This window comes from Tachyglossus aculeatus, chromosome 3, assembly GCF_015852505.1.
Source record: "Tachyglossus aculeatus isolate mTacAcu1 chromosome 3, mTacAcu1.pri, whole genome shotgun sequence".
Taxonomy (NCBI): Eukaryota; Metazoa; Chordata; class Mammalia; order Monotremata; family Tachyglossidae; genus Tachyglossus; species Tachyglossus aculeatus.
In genome coordinates this window covers 87,943,276-87,966,515 of record NC_052068.1, presented here as the reverse complement: position 1 = coordinate 87,966,515, position 23,240 = coordinate 87,943,276, and the positions used below count along the sequence as shown (strand labels likewise).

Sequence of the window (23,240 nt, the reverse complement as noted above, 5' to 3'; positions counted from 1 at the left end):
AGACTGTAAATTCCTTGTGGGCAGGGAGCATGTCTACCAACTCTGTTACATTGTACTCTTCCAAGTGCTTAGTACAGTGCTCTGCACCTAGTAAGCACTCAATAAATATGATTGATTAATTGGTAGTTGAGTGGATAAGCTCCCCAAAGTATGAAAAGAAAAGGACTCCAAAATGAATCTTGCAAGACATCCATAGTTCAGAAGAGAGATCTGGTTTCAGAACTTTCAGTAGTGGGGCAATCAGGGCTGCTTGGCTATAATAACAGTGGTATTTGTTAACTATGTGCCAGGCACTGTACTAAATGTGGGGTGGATAGAAGCAAATTGGGTTGGACACAATCCCTGTCCTGTGTGGGGCTCACAGTCTCAATCCCCTTTTTCCAGATGAGGTAACTGAGGCCCAGAGAAGTGAAGTGACTTGCCCAAGACCACACAGCAGACAAGGGGTGGAGCCAGGATTAGAACCCATGACCTTGACTCCTAGGCCCATGCTATATCCACTAGGCCATGCTGCTTCCACTCAAGCAGGCACTATTTACTTTGGGTGGTGTGCCCCATTTTCCCAGGGGCAACCACTCCTGCCTATTTCCTTGAACCATTCAGGAACAGCCATCACCAAAAAAGCTTCTGCAGGCCCTTTTCAACAGCTTCTGGTAGTCTTCATTATCCCACCCAGCCCTCCTGCTCCAGAAGCAACTGGCAGATTCTAGGAAGGAGGAGAACTGTGAGAGTAGATGCCACAGGGTGCCCATCCCAGTGTTGCCAGTCTGGGAGAAACATCAGGGACATGAGAAAGATACTTTCGGCCTGGTTCATTCTACCTTTTCACCCACCCAGGCTCTAGGGTGGGCAAAGAGCTTGGTGTGGGAGAAGGGACCTACCCCTAGTTCCCTCTTCCCAGCATCCATCCACCCATTCCAGTGTCCATTGAAGAGAAAGTGGAGATCTGGCCGGACAACTGGAAGTAGTCACTATGGTACAGGGGGACCAAGACTCTTTTGATCCTAAGCTACAGAAGAATGGGCTCCTTTACTTCTCTGGATTCATTCAGTCGTATTTATTGAGTGCTTATTGTGTGCAAAGCACTATACTAAGCACTTGGGAGAGTACACTATAACAATAAACATACACATTCCCTGACCACAAAGAGCTTACAGTCTAGAGGATGAGCTTACAATCTGGAAGACAAGTTTACACTCACCCAAGACGACAAAGCAGATCAGAACTTGCCCTTTCTGCCCTGGATCAAAATAAATGTTTTGTTCTTTGTTTTTTTGATTTGTTTTTTTTGTGGTTTTTGGTTGGGCTGCCTTAAAGATAAATATAATTAGTATTATAGCAAAAATAAAAAAATAAAAACAATATGGGTGGGTGGAAAGATGGCAAAGCCTCAGAGAGATGATAAATGAGGTTGAGGTTTGCGTCCCAAAGTGCCTAAATCACAAGTGATGGCACTGCTTACAGATTTAAAATTGTTTTCATTCTTGGCTTCCAGAAGGCAATCTCTGACACCAGAAAGGTTGCAATACAATACACCCTGGATATTCATTGTTGCTCTTACCTTTTTGATCATCAATTAAACAGTGAAGGAGGCAAACATGACTGATAAGTCACTCACAGTAGTCAGCAGGGATTTGCCACCTGTTTGGTGTTTTTTTTTCTGACGGCACTGCTGCCTGCTAGTGATGTTATAGTGCAGAACTGTCAACATTTCCATTATAAATCCCTAATTTTCGAATGTTTATAGCTTCAACTCAGAGATTCCCCCTGCATCAAAATGTGGCAGAACAGGCAAATTTAGGCATATTTCTGACCTAAAAAAAAAGATTCCATTTGGTCATTTATAAATTCCTAAAATATAAAACCAAATACTGTAGTTGACAGTATGAGTTTCAGTTGTTCTATCTTTCGGAGACCTTATAGTTGTCCTTAATGGCATTTTTCCAGAGGAGAGAGAGAGAGAGAGACACGTTTAAGAGGGCAACAGGGAAACAGCTAAATTGTCACTGATCCTCACTACCATTCAACCTAGAGACTTGGTGCAGGTGAACAATGGGAGTTTCTTTGTAAGGGCTTGAGTGTGGGAGGGGAATGAGGGACAAGAGGATCACTGAATAGACAATCAAATATATTTGCCTTATTTATTATGAGTATTCATTTATTTTTAATCATTGGAAGATGATGGTACCCTCTGCTGTTGTGACATATTCTGTAAAAACAATGAAGTCTTGCAGGCAGAATGGGGCACGAAAGCTTTCGGCTATTAAATCTTTGCTGAGAAGGGTGACGACAGCTAAGCTGCTTTTTTATTTTTGTTTTTTGGTAGGAATTATAGAGATGGCACATTAGTCCTGTGAGAATTAGCCAGGTTCAACTATATTGAGATTTAGAGCCCCAGGAAACAGTGCAAGAGAGCTTTATGGTAGTTTGAAATTATGTATCCCTACCATGCAAATGAGAACCACGGATAAATACACATTCTTAGTTTAGATTGAAGATGCTGTAATGTGTTCTGGAAAGTGTGGTTCTGAAGGTATATAAAACCAGGGCATATATGCTAACTGGTCTATTATCCTCTCTAAAGCTAGTCATAATTCCTTCCGACAGCAAGTGGCAGTTTGCACCCATCTCATGAAAGATCTGCCTCTTAATGTGAGCATATGCATCAAGGATAAAGTATTTAAGAGTAACTCGACAGGTCATTGGACCTGAAGGGAGAGTCAAAGCCCAGAGCATGTCCTCTGAATGTTTCTATTCTCCTGAATCCCCAACTGCAGAGGTAAAAATAATATTCAGAGGCTTTTCCAGGCTTGCAGAGAGCCACTCCTGAAACAGTGCTTAGTACAGTGCTCTGCACACAGTAAGTGCTCAATAAATACAACTGAATGAATGAATGAAATATGAAGAGAAATTTACACTGGATGGATCCAAGGGAACACTGCCTTCATTCATTTTTCTACTTGTTCTTCCTGAAACTGGGTCTGGGAGGGGAGACCTAAAGGAGAGTTGTCCAGTTAGGGTTTAGTTAGTCACTCGTAGTTATTGAATGCTTACTCTATGCAGAGCACTGTACTAAGTGCTTGGGAGAGTATAATACAACAATAAACAGACATATTCCCTGCCCACAATGAGCTTACAGTCTAGAGGAGAGCAGTCTAGAGAGGAAGAGGAGGTTTAGGGAGCACTTCCTTCCAGGAGGGTGGAAATTGGGCCTCAGTGCTCCCTTTGCTGTTACCTGGGGGAAGAGGATCATGTTCACTGCACACACACACCCCCCAGGTCCTCCTCAAGGAAGAAAAGAGTGGATCACTCCTCCCTCAGCCCCACAGTACTTACATGTAAATTACTGCAATTTTATTTATTTATATTCATGTCTGTCTTCCCCTCTAGATGGTAATCTTACTGTGGGCAGGGGACATGTCTACCAACTCTGTTATACTATGCTCTCCCAATTATAGTAATAATAATAATAATAATAATCCCAATCACTTAGTACAGTGTTCTGCCCACAATTAAGCACTCAATAAATACAATTGATCGATTGATTGATTGGATAAGCACCTAGAGCCCTGAAATCTTGTCTTGGATTTGCTTGGTTTCTGAAAATGAATGGAGAGGGAGGGAAGAAGTAAATAAGTGGAGATGTCTGTTCTGGGCCAGTTTAAATAAAGATTTGAAATAAACACTGGTGCCAAAACTTTTCCTTTGTTCTGAGCTACGTGGAATGCCTCGCTGGGGCACAGAAGTTATTTAGTCCATTTGCAGTCAAATTTCAACCGTCACCCCAGGTGGCCATGAGTTCTGGACACCCACATTTTTCAGGGAAGCGGGCAGAACCGGGCTCCCAGACCAACCCCATTACCTCTCCATCCCCTTTCTTTTAGTTAGCCACAGGGCCAAAGATGGATGCTCTCCCCCCACCCCCACCCCACTTCCCCCAATGCACACAACACATACACCCCAGCCCCCGTACTTCAATCCAGGAATTCCCGCAGAGTGCTACATAGGGAGTGGGAGGGGACCTAGCCCAGTAGCCACTGGAAGCAGATTCCAGCTTAATATAGACTGAGAACAACAAGCTCATTACCCAATCGGACCGACTCAATGAATCTTTGTAGTTTAGGCAAAATTGAATTTCGCCACCCCAGACCATAATATTTGTGATTTCTCCAAGGTGACCTTATCCACATGCTATTTAAGGATCCATGGCATAGCTGCCTCTCCAGACCGAAAGGCCTGCAAGCCCCATTCTCTGCCCGAGGGTAAACCTAGTCCTGTCCTCAGGGCTGTTGGATTTTCCCTTCCTGTAGCAAAACCTTATTTTCAGCCTTCCAGAGGTCAGTTTGAACATACACATCTAAATTCAAAAACTGATAATAAGGATACCCAGTATTTTTTCTCTAGGAGTTCAATTTTCTTAAAAAAAAAAGCTATGTTCAACTGAATCTATAAATCAGACTAAAATGCTTAACACTTGTGCTTTTTTTTCCCCCTCTTTGGGACACTTTGTGAGCTACCTACCTCACTCTGTGAGGGATTCACCTAGGTATCTTCAGTTATTGCTAGCCCATCAAGAGAAGCAGTATTTCCTAGTGGGAAGAGCACAGGCCTGGGAGTCAGAAGACCTGGGTTCTAATTCCAACTCTGCCATGTGTCTGCTGTGTGACCTTGGGAAAGTCCCTTAACTTTTCTGTACCTCAGTTACCTCATCTATCAAGTGGGGATTGAATCCTCATACTCCCTCTTACATAGACTGTGAACCTTTTGTGCAACTGGGAATGTGTCCAAACTGAATAGCTTGTATCTACCCCAGCACTTAAAACAGTGCTTGGCACATAATAAGTGCTTAACAAGTATTCATCCATTATCATATTTATTGAGCACTTACTGTGTGCAGAGCACTGTACTAAGCATTTGGGAAGTACAAGTCGGCAACATATAGAGACGGTCCCTACCCAACAACGGGCTCACAGTCTAGAAGTACCATCAGTCAGTCAAGGAATTTTCCTGATAGTGCTCTCCTCCAGTTCATCAATCAATGGTATTTATGAAGCACTTGTGTGCAGAGCATTGTACTAAGCACTTATTTTCAATTATGTGCAAAATCTGTCACAGCACTTTTACAACAACCTGTCAATGGCATTAACTGACCATTTGCTGCGTGCACAGCACTGTACTAAACGCTTGGGAGAGTATGATACGAGATAGTTGGTAGATACATTCCCTGCCCACGAGACTCAAAAAAGTATTAAGACATCAGCTATTCATCAGAAGATCATCTCGGCAATAGCTAAACTGACCATTTCAGGAAAATCAATTTAAGAAAGAAGATCACTTTGAAGGGGATTTTGCCTTCCAACAAATAGAAGTATGTGGCAGGAAGATTAAAAGCAACTGAATCCCTATTCACCAGAGAGCAATTACACCAGTGTCACTGACCTCAAAAGTTTAAAATATGCTTAACGACACACCCTTTCCTCTAAACACACCTGCCACTTTTTTCCCCTCTCCACATCCTCTCTGGACATGCCAAGCTCCTATTTATTACTGAGCTGAAATATTTCCTTTTTTATTCTAATATTTCCTGTGCAGCCCCTCCCCTCTTTTATGGCCAGCTTTCACGGCCATCTGTGCAGCATAAAGGCAAGAGGAAGCTAGTGGATTTTAAAGACAATGAAAACATCTCCAAAATGTTTGTGCTTATTAAAAAAATAAAAGAGCAATTTGTGGACAAGTGTGCTTTTGATTCATTCTAGTTTCTTTCAAACATCCATTTACACACTGCATTGAAAAAAAGATGCTTTATCAAAGATTGTCCAATTCTGGTCTCTCCTTTGCCCTCCATATGCTTCTCCTCCATAGGTGGCATTGAATTCTTCAGTGCTGCAGGGTCCCAGGGTACAAACATACTTGTCTGCCCACATACTGTTCTTAACTTACAGAGTCTGTACACTGGACTTAGTGGTGTGGACAGCAGCCCAAGCGAAAACTTTTCCTTTAGAATAAAATAGAACATGTTGATCAGTAGCACTTGTTTCCTTCATTTGCTGTCCATCTCAGAGGTATGCAGTGGTTGAGCTGTAATCTTCCCCCTCTCCTCACTTCATCTCATTCAGCAGATGCCTTGTCAGGCTCCTCTATGGCTCCTGAATTTTCCCAATGTAAAATGATCCTCCTTAATTTCCAGTTCATCTTCTAATCCTCTCCCCCCTCCATCTAACCCCTCAGATTAATGCTCAGGGTCCTTCCCTTCTCATTCTCTGTTGACCCTTCTCCCCATCTACCTGTTATTTCTCTGTAGAATTCTCCATCCTAGCTTCTAAACATATGGTGAAGATCAGAGGTTCTTTAAAAATAATGATAATTCTTAAAAATTGTGATATTTGTTAAGGGCTTGCTATGTTCCAACCACCACACTAAGTGCTAGGGAAGAAATAAGATAATCAGGTCCCACATGTTTATTTCTATTTTCATTTTACAGAGAGGGAATTTAAAAAAGATCACCCACCCAGCAGTTAAAAGAATCCCGGCTACAATGACAAAGGGCACTCAAACTCCTCTCCCTTAATTAGCTGAGACATAAACATAAACAAGCAATTTAATTTAATAATAATGGGGGGCAGGGGTGATTGTGCTCTTATCATTTAGTTAAATAAGCACCAAACACCTTATTCAAAATAGGAAGTTCTCCAACTGGCTGAGGCTGAATTTCCTGATTTTGATTCTGAACTGGCTCTCTCCTGAGGGACTGTTGATGTCTGGCAGACCTGAAACTGCTTCTACTCACAGCATGACGGGCATCACCTCAAACTGGTGGACTTGCTTGAAAAAGCATTTTGCCTTTTGAAGAAAAGAAGTTTTGTTTCAGGGCAAGAATGTAGTGATGAAAGGGAAGGAGACCAGGAAAACCAGAATTTAGAAGATCCACAATGTGAGAGGTTCATTACATGGGAAGGAAAGGAAATAAATCAAAGTGGAGAAAAAATTCATTATCTAAATTGTATTTTATTTACAAACAAGGAGGAGCCTTATGATGCCTGCTGAATGGCAAACAGGAGGGAAACAGCGACAGAAAAGGCAAGTAGAAAAAATTAAGCAGCATTAGACCGAGTTGAACTGTCCAAGAGGTCATTTGGGCATTAGCTAAGAGACCTGCTGTATTAAATTAGTTTGTGCTCCCTTCCAAAGGAACTGGGGGGCAGCAGCAACACCTGTGGCCTGTCTTTGACCCTAGTTCAGGTCCTTGGCAATGTCAAAATCCCCAGAATCTTCAATTCACCAATCATAGCAGTTACTTATTTTTTAATGGTATATGTTAAACACTTTTTATGGCATTTATTAAGTGCTTACTATGTGCAAAGCACTGTTCTAAGCACTGGGGAGGTAACAAGGTGATCAGGTTGTCCCACAGAGGGCTCACAGTCTTAATCCTCATTTTACAGATGAGGTAACTCAGGCACAGAGACGTTAAGTGACTTACCCAAAGTCTCACAGCTGACAATTGGCAGAGCCGGGGTTTGAACACATGACCTGTGACTCCAAAGCCCGGGCTCTTTCCACTGAGCCATGCTGCTTCTCACTTTTCACTTGCTGCTTCTTACTTGCTTTGTGCCAGGCACTTCACTAAGCGCTGGGGTAGATACAAGCTAATCAGGTTGGACACTGTCCACATCCCACAAATCAATCAATCAATCGTATTTATTGAGTGCTTACTGTGTGCAGAGCACTGTACTAACTGCTTGGGAAGTACAAGTTGGCAACATACAGAGACAGTCCCTACCCAACAGTGGGCACAAGGGGCTCACAGTTTTAATTGCCTTTCTGCAGATGAGGTAACTGAAGCACAGAGAAGTTAAGTGACTTGCCCAAGAGCACACAGTAGACAAGTAAGAAGCAGCATGGCCTAATGGATAGAGCATGGGTCTGGGAGTCAGGAGGACCTGGATTCTAGTCCTGACTCCATCACTTGCCTGCTGTGTGACTTTGGGCAAGTCAGTTAACTTCTCCGTGTCTCAGTGACCTCACCTATAAAATGGGAATTAAGATTGCGAGCCCCATGAGGGACATAGACTATGTCCAACCTGATTAGTTCGTATCTATCCCAGCATTTAGTATGGTGTCTGGCACATAATAAGCACTTAACAAATACGATTAAAAAAAAGGTGTCAGATCCAGGATTAGAATCCAGGTCCTCTGACTCCCAGGCTTGTGCTCTATCCACTAGTCCATGCTGCTTCTTGTGGGTCTGGTATTCCAGGATGACCCAGCCTGGGAGATGGGGGTAATCTCCATGATTGAAGCACATCCTAAAACAATTTCCCCTCAAGTACCGTTAGGCTCACCCACCTGGGCAGATGGAAGGCCCAGACATGATGCTTAGCTTGCCTAAAGGCATTAAATGCTTCACTGGCCAAAGAGGAAGAAACCACCAGTTTGGCGAGGCTCTGCAGGTTGGATTACAAGGTAACAGCAATGGGAGGGGCTGCTTCTCACCCCTACCCTCTTCCCATTTAAGCCCAAGGAAAGCAGTTCCATCAACAGTTCTATTATAGATCAAGCACAAACTGTAATTTTTGGTTGCTGTCCTGATCCTAAGTGGGAGATCATATGGATGAACTAAGCATAACAATCATCCATCAATGATATTTAGCCTTAATATGCACAGAGCACTGTATTAGGGGCTTGGGAGAGTACAATTCAAGGAGATGGTAGACATATTTTCTGCCTGCAAGGAGATTGTAGTCCAGAGATGGAGACAGATGCAAATATAAATATTTCAGAAGGCTATATAAATGCTGTGGGGCTGAGAGTAGGGTGCTGCTTAAAGAGTACAGTTCCAAGTGCATTGGTGTCACAGAAGGGATTAGGAGGAGGGAAAAAGAGGGTTTAATCAGGAAATGTGATTTTAATAAGAGTAGGAAGGTGGAGAGAGTGGTGGTCTGTCTTATATGGAGGGGGAGAAAGTTCCAGGCCAGAGGGAGGATGATGGCAAGTGATGGTGAGATAGCCATGACTGAGGTACAGTAAGTTGTCATTAGAGAAGTTAAATGTGCAGACTGTGTTGTAGTAAGAAATCTGTGAGGTAAGGGAGAGCTGATGGAGTGCTTTAGAGTCAATGGGAAGGCAATCCCTGGAAGTTCTTGAGGATTGGGAGGAAGTGGCTTGAACGTTTGTGAAAAAAATGATCTGGGAATCAGAATGAAGTATGGACTGGAGTGGGGAGAGATAGGAGGCAGGGAGGTCAGCAAAGAGGTTGTTGCAGTAGTGAAGGCAGGATAGAATAAGTGCTTGGTTCAATATGGTAGCTTTTTGGATGGATAGAAAAGGGTGGATTTTAATTAAGTGAAGGTGGAACCAATGCGATTTCATGACATTGAATATGTGGGTTGAATGAGAAAGATGAGTTGAGAATAATGTAAAGGTTATGGGCTTGTGAGACAGGGAGAATAGTGGTGCTGCCTTCAGTGATGGGAAAGACATGGGGAGGACAGGGTTTGGGTGGGAAGATTAGGAATTCTGCTTTGGACACAATCCAAGACCCAAATGGCAGCTGCAGTTATCAATCAATTGATCAATTAATAGTACTTATTAAACTCTCACTGTGTGCACAGTACTGTACTTAGCATTTGGAAAGGTACAATACAGCAGAAGTACAATACAACAGAATTGGTAGATGTGATAACAATAATAATGATATGATATTTGTTAAGCACTTACTTTGTGTCAAACACTGTCCTAAGTGCTGGGGTAGATACAAGCTACTCAGGTTGGACACAGTCCCTGTACCACTTGGGGTTCACAGTCTTAATTCCTTTTTACAAATGCAGTAACTGAGGCACAGGGAAATTAAGTGACTTGCCCAAGGTCCCACAACAGACAAGTGGCAGTGGAGGAATTAGAACCCAGGTCCTTCTGACTACCAGCCTGTGCTCTACCACTAGGCCATGCTGCTTCCCTAGACCTTGTGATCCCTGCTCACAAGGAGTGTACACTCTACAGGGGGAGATAGACATTAAAATAGATTGGGGACAGGAGAAATAGTAATATAAGAATATTTATATAAGTACTACAGGGCTGAGGTGGGATCGAAGAGCTTAAGGGGTACATAGACAAGTGCATAGTCACTGCAGAGGGGTCGGGTGAAAAGAGGAAGTAGAGGGCTTAGTCTGGGAAGGTCTTTTGAAAGAGATGTGGTTTTAGGAGGCTTTTGAAGGACGGGAGGCTGTTGGACTGTTGAACAGTTAATAATCATAATAACAATGGTATTCGTTAAGCACTTACTATGTGCCAAGCACAACACTAAACACTGGAGTGGATACAAGTAAATCGGGCTGGACAAAGTCCCTGTCTCATGTGGGGCCCCCAGTCTCAATCCCCATTAAGCAGATGAGGTAACTGAGGCACAGAGAAGTGAAATGATTTGCCTATGGGCACAGAGCAGACGTGTGGAGGAGTTGGGATTAGAACCCATGATCTTCTGACTCCCAGGCACTTGCTTTATGGTCACTGGTTCTGGGCTTTGGGCCACTATTGTTACCCCTACAGAGTCCTAACTTGCCATGCTGGACTCCTAACCATATCTCCCTAGTCAGGCGGAGAGGTGGTGGGTGGACAGAGGTAAACTGAGGACAAGGGAAGAGAGCTGGAGGGGAAAGAGCTGGAAGAGTGGTGGAGGACTGTGAAGATAGGGCAGCAGCAACACAGAATCTAAAAATGGTGGAATGAGACTTAGACATGGCCCAGGATCCAGATAAGGTGGTGGTAACCAAATCACAGATTGTTGTACCCGCGAGGGACTGTAAAACTTGCAAAAGGTGGACAATATCTGCCCTACAGTAGACCTCTTTGGATTGTAAACTCCTCTAGGGCAGGAACCATGCTGAATATTTTCTGTTCAGTCTCCTTCTCGGGGGCATTCAAACTTGATCAGAGCATTTATGGACATGTGTCCAATAACTGCCAAATCTACTGTGTGGAAGTGTGAATGGACTATGTATATATGAGTAGCTGGATGATTATAATATGATTAGGGCAGAATTTGTTCTTGGGAATACTGCCTAAGATATAAATTAAGATTAAAAGCAACAACTTTAATTAGTTCTTCACTATATTTTTCACTGGGCTTCCAGGGAGAGTTGATAAACTAAGATTAATTCTTTTTGCTTTCTGATCATACAGTTCTCAGTAAGAGACCCTGATTTCTTCGCATATGTGTCTGAAACTGAGTAATTTCTTTAAAAGACCCATGCATCTCTCCTTCTTTCCTTGTGTAACTGTGGAACAACCTAATTTCAATCCACCCCAGCAGACGCCCAAATTGAATAATACAAAAGAAATGCTCTATTCCTTTGGGTTTTGCTTAGCAATTCTAGAGAGAAATGTTACCTGAATGATACATTAACAGATAGGTATCCACAGCTGTTCTGAAAGTGAACAGCCCTGGTACAAAATCATAGATTCTGACATTTCTTGCTCCCAGAGGTAAACATTTGGAATCCTTGGCAACATTTGAAATATGAACACACACACACACACACACACACACACATCCTGACACTCACAAAACCAAATGATATTGGGCGTGGAGCTCAGTGAGGTAAGGAAATACTTGGCAAATGATGGTCAGTTATCCAAAGAGTTCACCTACTGGGAAGTTGTGTTGGTGGGCCTGTGCTCTCCAATCAATCAGTTGTATTTATCGAGTGCTTACTCTGTGCAGAGCACTCTACTAAGTGCTTGGGAGATTACAACAAGAGTTGGTAGATGTGTTCCCAACCCATACTGAGCTTACAGCCTAGACGGGGATACAGACATTAATATAAATAAATGAAGTACAGATATGTACATAAGTGCTGTGGGGCTGAGGGAGGGGTGAATAAAGGGAGCAAATCCAAACAGAAATGATACAGAGATTGGAAAAATAGAACCTACCAAGAAAGAAAAAAATATTAGGGATAATTTGCACAATATTTTCAAGCATATGAAGGGTTACAAGGAGAAGGACGCTAACCAGCTGTTTCGCCTCCACATAATAAAGATGAAGCAAGTTTAACTAGCAAGGGGAGAAGTTTGGATTAAAATAGACATAAGGAAGAATTTCCCGGCATGAAAGGTTGGAACAGGCCACTAAGGGAGGAAAATGGGGAAGCATCCAAAAAACTGCTTCCCTAGGGATGCCTAACTAGCCTGACTGGATGATGAAAACTGGGACACCAGGTCACCATTCCTAACTGGTGCGCCTCCCCTTCTTCCTTAGCAACTGGGAAGGTGGGCAAATTGAAGGAGCATGGGCTTAAAGCCCCTGGCTCTTTGGCTGCCAGTACCCTAAGCCCCAGAATGCTATGGGACCTAAATTGAGCTCTGCTGGCCTCTAATTTTGATCTGTTCCTTCCTGACCCCTCAGCCCCCCACAACACTGTGGATCACTCCTGTAAATGCTCCTCCTACCTCACTGACCACTCCTTCTCAGTCTCATTTGCTGGCTCCTCTTCCATTGATCATCTCCCATGTGTGTCTGCCAAGGCTCTATTCTGAGTCCTCCTGCTCTTCACACTAAACCCCAACCCTCTCAGTTCATTCATCTGCACACAGGGTTTCAGCTGTCAACGCATAGCGATGGCTCTTCAATATAGTGTGGCTCAGTGGAAAGAGTGCGGGCTTGGGAGTCAGAGGTCATGGGTTCATATCCTGGATCCACCACTTGTCAGCTGTGTGACCTTGGGCAAGCCACTTAAATTCTCTGGGCCTCGATTACCTCATCTGTAAAATGGGGATTAAGACTGTGAGCCCCATGTGGGACAACCTGATCACCTTGTATCCTCCCAGCGCTTAGAACAGTGTTTTGCACATAGTAAGTGCTTAACAAATACCATCGTTATTATTATTATGCATTCCATCAATAAGATGTATTGAGTGCCTACTGCATGCAGAACAATGTACAAGGGACTTGAAGAGTACAAGAGAATCAGAAGACATGAACCCTATCCTCAAGGAGCTTACTATCAAGGGAGACAGTCACAAAATAAAATGTGATGTGAAAGTCAGACTCAGGGATTTGGGAGGAAAGATGAGGTGGTCAGTTTGGGCCATATTGGACTTGAAGTGCTGGTGGGGCATAAAAAGAGAGAAGACAAGAGGAAATGCAAGATTATAGAATAAGTGAGAGATTAGAGCTGGTAGCGTACCCTTGGGAGTCATTTTTTTCATGGTATTCGTCACTATGTGCTAGGCACTGTACTAAGCCCTGGGGTAGATACAAGTTAATTAGATTGGACACAGTCCCAATCCCTCGTAGGGCTCACAGTGTTAGTCCATAGCTTACAGATGAGCTAACTGAGGCACAGAGAAGTGAAGTGACTTGCCCAAGATCACATAGCAGACAAGTGGCAGAAACCAGATTTGAACCTTGGTTCCTCTGACTCCCAGTCCTGTACTCTCTCCACTAATTATAATAATAATAGTAAATACTTAACAATACTATAATTATGTGCCAAGCACTGTTCTAAGCACTGGGGTAGATACAGAGTAATCAGGTTGCCCCACATGGGGCTCACAGTCTTAATCCCCATTTTACAGATGAGGTAACTGAGGCACAGAGAATTTAAATGACTTGTCCAAGGTCACACAGCAGACAAATGGCAGAACAGAGATTAGAACCCACATCCTCTGACTCCCAAACCTGTGTTCTCGCCACTAGGCCATGCTGTTTGTAGTCAGTTGTCTAGGGGCAGTACCTGAATTTATAGGAACAGGTGAGCTCCCCAAGGGAGTGAATGTAAAGTAGAAGAGAAGGAGACCAAGAACAGAGACCTGAACAATACCCTCAGTTGGTGGATGAGAGGCAGAAAAGAAGCCAGTGAAAGAGACTGAAAATGAATAGCCAGAGAGATGAGGAGAGGACTGTCAGTAAAACTAGAGTATTATTTAGTGTTTCCAGAAGAAAATGGTCTGCAGTGCCAAAGACAGCCAAGAGGTCAAGGAAGATCAGGGTAAAGTAGAGTTCATTTAGTTGTGGCATGAAAGAGGTCAGTAATGGATTTGGAGAATCCAGTCTAGGTAGAGAAAAGGAGGTGGAACCCAAATTGCAGTGGGTTAAGAAGGAATTTGGAGGAGAGGAAGTAGAGGCAACCAATGTTGAGGAGTTTGTACAAGAATAGGAACAGAGAGATGATGTGATAGCCAGAGGGTACAATGGGATCCAGAGAGGGATTTGTTAATGTAGGGGAAATAGCATGCTTTAAGGTAGAGGGGAAGGAGCTAGTTTGAGTGTGAGCGAGTGAGAGTGGTTAATGATAGTATCTTCCCTGTCTCACAAACTTGTAACCTTGGCATTATTCTCAACTTAACTCTCTCACTCAACACACATATTCAGCCTGTCACCAAATTCTGTCAGTTCCACCTTCACAACATTGCTAAAATCCATTTTTTCCTCTCCACCCAAACCTGCTACTACTAATCCAAACACTTGTTCCTGTCATGACTACTGCATCAGCCTCCTTGCTGACCTGCTTCCTATTTCTCCCCACTCCAGTCTTTACTTCACTCTGCTGCTTGGATAATTTTTCTAAAACAAGTTCAGTCCATGCCTCCCCATTCCTCAAGATCATCCTGTGTTTGCCCATGCACCTCAGCATCAAATTGTTTCCCCCTCTGGACTGTAAGCTCCTTTCGGGCAGGGAACGTTTCTACCAACTCTGTTGTATTTTACTCTCCCAAGTGCTTAGCACTGTGCTCTGCACATAGAAAATGCTCAAATGAATTATACTGATTGACTAATAGTGATCAGGGAGATATGCAGATTGGGAGCAAGGGCTTTGGAAAAGTGAGAGAGATGGCGTCCAAGGCACTGGTAGAGGAGATATATTTTAAAAGCAGATGACTGCTCTCCTTTTGGGAGATGTCTGGGGCACTTGAAAGAGTATAGGTGGGGGAATTCGGGGAGTGAGTGGCTGTCTTAGGGAAGCTCAGGCCTGATACTTTGCTGATAAAACTGAAACTAATTGGCAAGGTCTACATGGAGGAGAGAGGGAGAATGTGAGGAGACTGGAGGCTTCAGGAGGGAGTTAAACATCTGGAATAACTAGTGGGGATAATGCCAGGGAGGCTAGGAAAAGTTATAGAGAGATAGGAGGAGGAGGAGAGAGAGGGAGAGAGAGAAAATGCTCAGAGTTGCAGAAAGTACGGGGCAAATGCGAAATGGTAGGTTTTCTGCCAATGGGTCTCTGCAACCTGAGGGCACAAGCAGTGGCAGCAGACTGTGGAAGTGATCCAGGGTTGGGTTTGGTAGAATGAGATCAACAAAGGAATGGTGGGGGGAGATGGAGGAATGAAGGAATTGAGTTTGGTTGAACTAGAGATGTTGAGAGCATGGATATGTGTATCAAGAGATGGGAGGTTAGGTGGTTTGAATAAGGGAAGATAGCTTGGGAGTGGTGAAGGAGGGGTATAAAGGATGCAAAGCATTTCATGAAGGATTTGGGGGAGAAATTTGCAATTATGAAGGAGTGGACTAGTGGAAAGAGCACAGACCTGGGAGTCAGAAGACCTGTGTTTGAATTCCACCTCTACCACTCGTTAACTGTGTGAATTTGGGCTAATTACTTAACTTCTCTATGCCTCAGTTTCCTCATCTGTAAATGTTCTCCCTTCTTGCTAGACCATCAGCACCATGTAGGGCAGGGACTGTACCCAACCTATCTTGTCTCCAACTCAAATGCTTAGTACATTTACCTAAATACCACAATAATCATAGGAATGGTGATCAGAGAGTGCATTTCAGAGTTGTTGAGGTGAGAAATGGTTCAGTGACTAGTGATGTTGAAACTCAGCACATGTCAAGATTGGTGTGTGGATGTGGTTACAAGATCCTGAGTTCTAATCCCAGCTCTGCCACTTGTCTGATGCATGACATTGGGAAAGTCACTTAACTTCTCAGTGCCTCAGTTACCTCATCTTTAAAATGAGGATTAAGACTGTGAGCCCCATGTGGGACAGGGACTTTGTTCAACCTGAGTAGCTTGTATCTACGCCATGCTTTTATCAGAGCACTATTTTTGACTTTGCTCATTGTACTTTAAGAAGGAGAAAACTTTAAAGGCCCAGAGAAGTGTGATTGGAATGATTCTAGGAATTATGAGGAAAGATGAAAGGGATTGGGAATGTTTATTTGGGAGAAGAAAAGTATAAGGGATAGCTTAGTAACTGCCTTTAGGTCCATTAAAAATGAATCAAGGGGAAAGGGTTTGAAATCTAAGCAGGGGAGATTTGGGGCTGGACGTTTCTTGATTTTTAGGACTGGGCTTCCAAGGGAGCTTGCAAAGCCACAGTCCCTGGAGATCCTTAAGGAAAAAAATAATACAGGCATCTCTCCATCCTGGATGCTTTAAGCCATTTTTCTGTCTGGAGTGGGACTACATGTTTGTCAATTGTTTCTTCCTATACTAGGATTCTACATCTGAATTTCCAACTGGTTAAAAGCAAGAGTTTATAATTTAATTTTGATCACATACTACAGAATGTGTATATACGTTCAATACTTAGAGTAAAAACAAGTACTGAAAACCCATTTATTGATTTTAATATCTGGGACACATACTCAAAACAACATTGACTTGTGCACCTCCAGATAATTGTTAATTCTCTCCAGCTGATATTCACTAACGTTAGACATCACATTTATGTTCCAGTGTAATTGATCCAAAATTCACTTCAATTGCAAAAAATATCTGTAAAAACTAATTACCAGGCAAATAGATATCTGTCATTCTGCAGAAATTCGATGTTTTCAATAAGACACACATGTCGAAATCCTGACCATACTAATAAAGGAACACAGTGTTGGAAAATGAAGTTAAAGAATGTATTGGGGAGAAGAAAGCAAATGACAGCAGGATAACATTGCAAAGTGATCTGTGGCAAAAGAGGCTTCTAATAAACAGTATAAAAGTGAAGAGAAGCAGCAAAAATAAATGTATGTATAAACACACACACACACGTAGCTATATCTATGGAGTAAAATGACAAATGATGAAATTATACAAGACCTCCTTTAGGGAGCTTGTTTTCCTTAGATTCACCACCACTAAATTAAGTACTAGACATGACAAGGGAAGCAGTTTGGTCGCTTTCACGAGGTGAAATTAGGGCTGAAGAAAAGCACTTGCCTTTGTAGAGTAAATCTTCCTAACCTTATCACCCTATTCACTTTAATTCCCCCTGGTCCCTATGTATAATTGCTGTAAATTATGTGGATGTATATTTATGTATGAAAAAATCTAAGCATACAAAGAATGGAAATGTGTATATATATATATATATATATATATATATATATATATACACACTCAGACTTTTTAAAAAAAGATCTGCACCCATGCTATCTACCCCTTCTATTTAAATGTTGTTTTTGTGTTCTCCTAATTCCTTGAGAGCAAAGAACAAGGCAACTTCTGCAGTAACCTTCTCATTGCCTGCTATAGTGCCTGGTATATTAAGTAAAGTAAGTAGTGTTGATGATGACTTGCAAGTGGTCATAATACTTATTGTACCAGAGACATGGGAAAGTAAGGCCTAACAGATCCAAAATAGTTTTTTTCTATCAGGTAATCTCTCCATATCCAGAAAAATATAGAATTCTCAAGGGGCAAGCAAGCTTCCACTGAAGTTATTAAAAATATATAGTTTTAAATGGTCATAGCGTCCAACTTGAATCCATTGTCAGATCAAGCTCTCAAGAGAGGATTCCTACTGATTTCTTTCACCTTCTAATGAGCCACTCCAGAGTGAACCAAGAGGATTTACAAAAAGGCACCCATGGCCTTGCCTTTAACAACCGGGCCAGTCACAAATAAGGCCAAGAGGCTGAGGCAATCTCAAGGGCCTGCAGAAATCATCTAAGCCCAGAACACTTCTTATTTAGAGGGTTAGGGAAAGGAAGAACGTTTGCTCCTGAAAATAAGGATTTTCCCACCCCACCCCTCTGGGACAGCTGGTGTCTTCTCTTTCTCTTTTTAGCGTGCTCGAGAGAGGTTCATTTTGGGAGATCAAACGCCTCCACCCCACAGTTACAAACTCTGAAGCCCTCCGGTCCCCTCTCCACAGAGGTTTTCCATAATGGCTCCTCGTCCCATCTAATTGCAACAAAGGAAGGGTGAATGCAACTTCATTTCTCTCTCTGGGAGGTGGCAGGGGTGGTGGTGGGGGTTGCTCCTTAGTCCTGCTGCACTAAATTTTCAGCACTGCACATACACACAAAACCAACAATGCTCTTGGGGTTCAAATTCAGTAAGAGAATCATTTCCTCTTGCCCATTCTCTAGGCCAGGCAGGGTCCTGACTCCTGCCTCACCAATGCCTAAAAACCATGACTGGGCTGCCTGTCCATCCCCCTGATCCTGCCCATCCATCTGACCTTATTCCTTTCCTGAACTTGCTATAATTCTCCTGAGTCCCTGTTTAGGACCACCTCACATATCAATTTCTCCTCGAAACACCCCCTCACTCTTTTCTCCATCCTCCTGGCATCCCGCAGATGTTCAGCTCGGGGGCGTATCCTGCCGGAATGGTTTGGACAGGATGAGTGAGGAGGGGGAGGTGAGGAAAAGAGAGGGGGAAAATAATGAAAGGGGAGAAACAGTCTTTCTCTCTCTCCTCCCTTCACTTTTTCTCCCTCCCCCTTCTGTCTCTCCCACCCTTCCTCTCCCCCCAACCCCGCCACATTCTCTTTCTCTCCCTTCCTCTCCCCCATTCTTCTTCCTTCCCCTTACTCTTTCCCCTGGCCTCCTTCTCTCTCACCCCTCCTTTCTCTCCCTGCTCTTACCCTCTCTCCCCCTCATCCCCTCTCCCCCAACATTCTATCACTCTCTCTCCCTCTCCCCCATTCCCTTTCCTTCCCCCTCCTCTTCCCCCCCCTTCTCTTTCTCTCTTCCCTTCCTCTTTCTCTCTCTCTCCCCTTCTTTCTCTCCCTCCCTCCCTTACTCTCTCTCCCCTTTCTGTTTTCCCCTTCTCTTTCTCTCTCCGCACTCCTTTCTCTCTCCCCTTTCTCTTTTCCCCTTCTCTCTCTCCCCACTCCTTTCTCTCTCCCCAACCTCTCTTCCCCCAGCCCTTTGTCTCTCCCACTCTCCTCTCTCTACCCCACCCCTTTATCTCTCTCCCCCACCTTTATCTCTCTCCCCCACCCCTTAATCTCTCTCCCCCTCCCATCTTCCCTCACCCCTTTACCTCTCTCCCCATCCCCTCTCCCTCCACCCCTTTACTTCTCTTCCTCTCCTCTTTCTCTCCCCTCCCTCTGTCCCCCTACCCTTTCTCTCTCCACTCCTCTCTCTCCCCCATCCTCTCTCACTTCCCCTTCCCCCTCCTTTTTCTTCCCCCTCCCCTCACTCCCCCTTCCCACTCCTCTTTCCTCCTTCCCCTTTCTCTCTCCCCCTCTTCTTCTCTCCCCCTCCCCCTCTCTCCCCCCTCCTCTCTCTCTCTCTCCTCTCCCCCCTCTTTCTCTCTCTCCTCTCCCCCCTCTCTTTCTCTCTCTCTCCTCTCCCCCCTCTCTCGCTCTCTCTCTCTCCCCTCCTCCCTCTCTCTCTCTCTCCCCCCCCCCCTCTCTCTCTCTCTCTCATCCCCCCCCTCTCTTTCTCTCTCTCTCCTCTCCCCTCTCTTTCTCTCTCTCTCTCCTCTCCCCCCTCTCTTTCTCTCTCTCTCCTCTCCCCCCTCTCTTTCTCTCTCTCTCCTCTCCCCCCTCTCTTTCTCTCTCTCTCCTCTCCCCCCTCTCTCTCTCTCTCTCTCCTCTCCCCCCTCTCTTTCTCTCTCTCTCCTCTCCCCCCCTCTTTCTCTCTCTCCTCTCCCCCCTCTCTTTCTCTCTCTCTCCTCTCCCCCCCTCTTTCTCTCTCTCCTCTCCCCCCCTCTTTCTCTCTCTCCTCTCCCCCCCTTTCTCTCTCTCTCCTCTCCCCCCTCTTTCTCTCTCTCTCCTCTCCCCCCCTCTTTCTCTCTCTCTCCTCTCCCCCCTCTTTCTCTCTCTCTCCTCTCCCCCCTCTCTTTCTCTCTCTCTCCTCTCGTCCCTCCTCTCTCCTCTCCCCCCTCTCCTACTCTCTCTCTCCTCTCCCCCCTCTCTTTCTCTCTCTCTCCTCTCCACCCTCCTTCTCTCTCTCTCCTCTCCCCCCCCCTTCTCTCTCCTCTCCCCCCTCTCTGTCTCTCTCTCTCCTCTCCCCCCTCTCTTTCTCTCTCTCTCCTCTCCCCCCTCTCTTTCTCTCTCTCTCCTCTCCCCCCGCTCTTTCTCTCTCTCTCCTCTCCCCCCTCTCTTTCTCTCTCTCCTCTCCCCCCTCTCTTTCTCTCTCTCTCCTCTCCCCCCTCTCTTTCTCTCTCTCTCCTCTCCCCCCTCTTTCTCTCTCTCTCCTCTCCCCCCTCTCTTTCTCTCTCTCTCCTCTCCCCCCTCTCTTTCTCTCTCTCTCCTCTCCCCCCTCTCTTTCTCTCTCTCTCCTCTCCCCCCTCTCTTTCTCTCTCTCTCCTCTCCCCCCTCTTTCTCTCTCTCTCCTCTCCCCCCTCTCTTTCTCTCTCTCTCCTCTCCCCCCTCTCTTTCTCTCTCTCTCTCCTCTCCCCCCTCTTTCTCTCTCTCTCTCCTCTCCCCCCTCTCTTTCTCTCTCTCCTCTCCCCCCTCTCTTTCTCTCTCTCTCTCCTCTCCCCCCTCTCTTTCTCTCTCTCTCCTCTCCCCCCCCTCTTTCTCTCTCTCTCTCCTCTCCCCCCTCTCTTTCTCTCTCTCTCCTCTCCCCCCCTCTTTCTCTCTCTCTCTCCTCTCCCCCCTCTTTCTCTCTCTCTCTCCTCTCCCCCCTCTTTCTCTCTCTCTCTCCTCTCCCCCCTCTTTCTCTCTCTCTCTCCTCTCCCCCCCTCTCTTTCTCTCTCTCTCTCCTCTCCCCCCTCTCTTTCTCTCTCTCTCCTCTCCCCCCTCTTTCTCTCTCTCCTCTCCCCCCTCTCTTTCTCTCTCTCTCCTCTCCCCCCTCTCTCTCTCTCTCTCCTCTCCCCCCTCTCTCTCTCTCTCCTCTCCCCCCCTCCTCTCCCCCCTCTCTTTCTCTCTCCTCTCCCCCCTCTCTTTCTCTCTCTCCTCTCCCCCCTCTCTTTCTCTCTCTCTCCTCTCCCCCCTCTCCCCCTCTCTTTCTCTCTCTCCTCTCCCCCCTCTTTCTCTCTCTCTCCCCCCCTTTCTCTTCCTCCCCCCTTTCTCTCTCTCCCCTACCTCTTTCTCTCTCTCTCCCCCACCTCTTTCTCTCTCTCCCCCTCCTCTTTCTCTCTCCCCCCTCTTTCTCTCTCTCCCCCTCCTCTTTCTCTCTCTCCCCCTCCTCTTTCTCTCTCTCCCCCTCCTCTTTCTCTCTCCCCCTCCTCTTTCTCTCTCTCCCCCACCTCTTTCTCTCTCTCCCCCTCCTCTTTCTCTCTCTCTCCCCCTCCTCTTTCTCTCTCTCTCCCCCTCCTCTTTCTCTCTCTCCCCCTCCTTTCTCTCTCTCTCCCCCTCCTCTTTCTCTCTCTCTCCCCCCTCCTTTCTCTCTCTCTCCCCCCCTTTCTCTCTCTCCCCCCCTTTCTCTCTCTCTCCCCCCTCCTCTTTCTCTCTCTCTCCCCCCTCCTCTTTCTCTCTCTCTCCCCCCTCCTCTTTCTCTCTCTCTCCCCCCTCCTCTTTCTCTCTCTCTCCCCCCTCCTCTTTCTCTCTCTCCCCCTCCTCTTTCTCTCTCTCCCCCTTCCTCTTTCTCTCTCTCCCCCCTCCTCTTTCTCTCTCTCCCCCCTCCTCTTTCTCTCTCCCCCCTCCTCTTTCTCTCTCTCCTCCCTCCTCTTTCTCTCTCTCCTCCCTCCTCTTTCTCTCTCTCCTCCCTCCTCTTTCTCTCTCTCTCCCCTTCCTCTCTCTCCCCCCTTTCTCCCCCCCATTTTCTCTGTCCTCGCTTTCCCGCCCTCTTTCTCTCTTTTTTCCCCCTACTCTTTCTCTCTCCCCCCTTTCTCTTTTTCTTTCCCCTCTTTCTCTCTCCCTCTCACTTCTCTCCTTCTCTCCCCCCCTCTTTCTCCAAAATTCCCAAGTAACTTTCCAGGCGACCGCCGCCAAACTTCCAGCGGAAACCACCTGTCACTGCACAACTTTTTCATCCCCGGCCTCGCTCGCTCCGCTTCTCGGTGCGCCTCCGCCCCCTGGGTCCTTCACAAGTTCCTCCCTGGCATCTCCCTCTCTTCCCCGCAGCCAGCGATGTCAGCACCCGCCTGCATCCTTCGCCATCCGTGCCCCGCTCGCAGAGCCCGCTGAGTCCCCTGAATCGCAGCCTCTCCGGGCGCTGCCCTCGCCCCCCCTTCCGAGCCCCCACAGCGGGATAAACTGCCGCCCCCTGCCCACCCTGCAGCCCCAGGCAGGGGGGCACCGCGGCTGGCGAGGCGATGCCAGGGAAAGGAGACCCCGGACCTCGACTGTGCAATGACTTGAACCGAGGTGGGAACGGAGGAGGGAGACGCGGGGAAGGGAGAGGCGACGCTCACCTTTAAGCAGACATCGGATCTTCGAGATGCTCGTGCCCTTCGCAGCCGCCCCCTCCTCCTCCTCCTCCTCCTCCGTCCGGGCTGTCAGCACCTGGCGGGGGCAGCGACGACCCCAGCCCAGCTGGGCAGCGCTCGCTCCGTTGCCAAGGTCTCGTGGCGGCAGCCGGGGCGTGGGTTGCACTGGCTTCGAGGAGCAGCAGCTGCAGAAGCAACCTCAGCTCCTCCTCCTCCTCCTCCTCTGTCGGCTGTCTCCGGGTCTGGAGGCAGCCCCGCTGGAGTTATGCAGGGCTGGGAGGGAGTTAAGGGGAGGGGGAGATGCTCGAATGGGCAGAAAGGGCCCGGATGTCTGCGGTTGGCTCTTCTTCTCCCTGGCTGCCTGGGTCTTCCCTCCCTTTTCGCACATGCACTGGCTAAGTGTCCACTCCTTCCCCTCCTCCGCTCCCTTCCTATGAGGGAGGGAGGGAGGGCCGGCCGAGCGACCCTCGCTGCTCTCCTTTTCCTCCTCCAGGATTTAAAGGTACAGCCCACCCGGACAATGAAACCCAGGAGCCCCGGCTCCTCTCCCCGCCCCGAAGCCCGGGATAGCCCTCCCAGATTCTGCGGGGCAAGCTCGGAAGGGGCCGCTATTTTTAGATCACCAAGGCGGCCCAGGACAGGGAGAGAGAGAAAAGAACTTGGCTCTTTTGCCCCCAGGTTGGATATTCTTTGCCAAGTCCGAGGGGGACGAAATTAATTAAATAACATAAAAGTGAGTGATCA

At 46.2% G+C, this 23,240-nt stretch overlaps 1 protein-coding gene across 1 annotated transcript in view; it reads right to left on the bottom strand.

Moving 5' to 3' along the window:
- Positions 1-22,870, bottom strand: part of ZBTB7C (zinc finger and BTB domain containing 7C) — a 399,260-nt gene extending 376,390 nt beyond the window's left edge. The window contains exon 1 of the mRNA XM_038744392.1: positions 22,482-22,870. The gene's annotated coding sequence lies outside the window, so the exon portion shown is untranslated. The remainder of the gene's footprint in view (positions 1-22,481) is intronic.
- Positions 22,871-23,240: the final 370 nt, after the last annotated feature.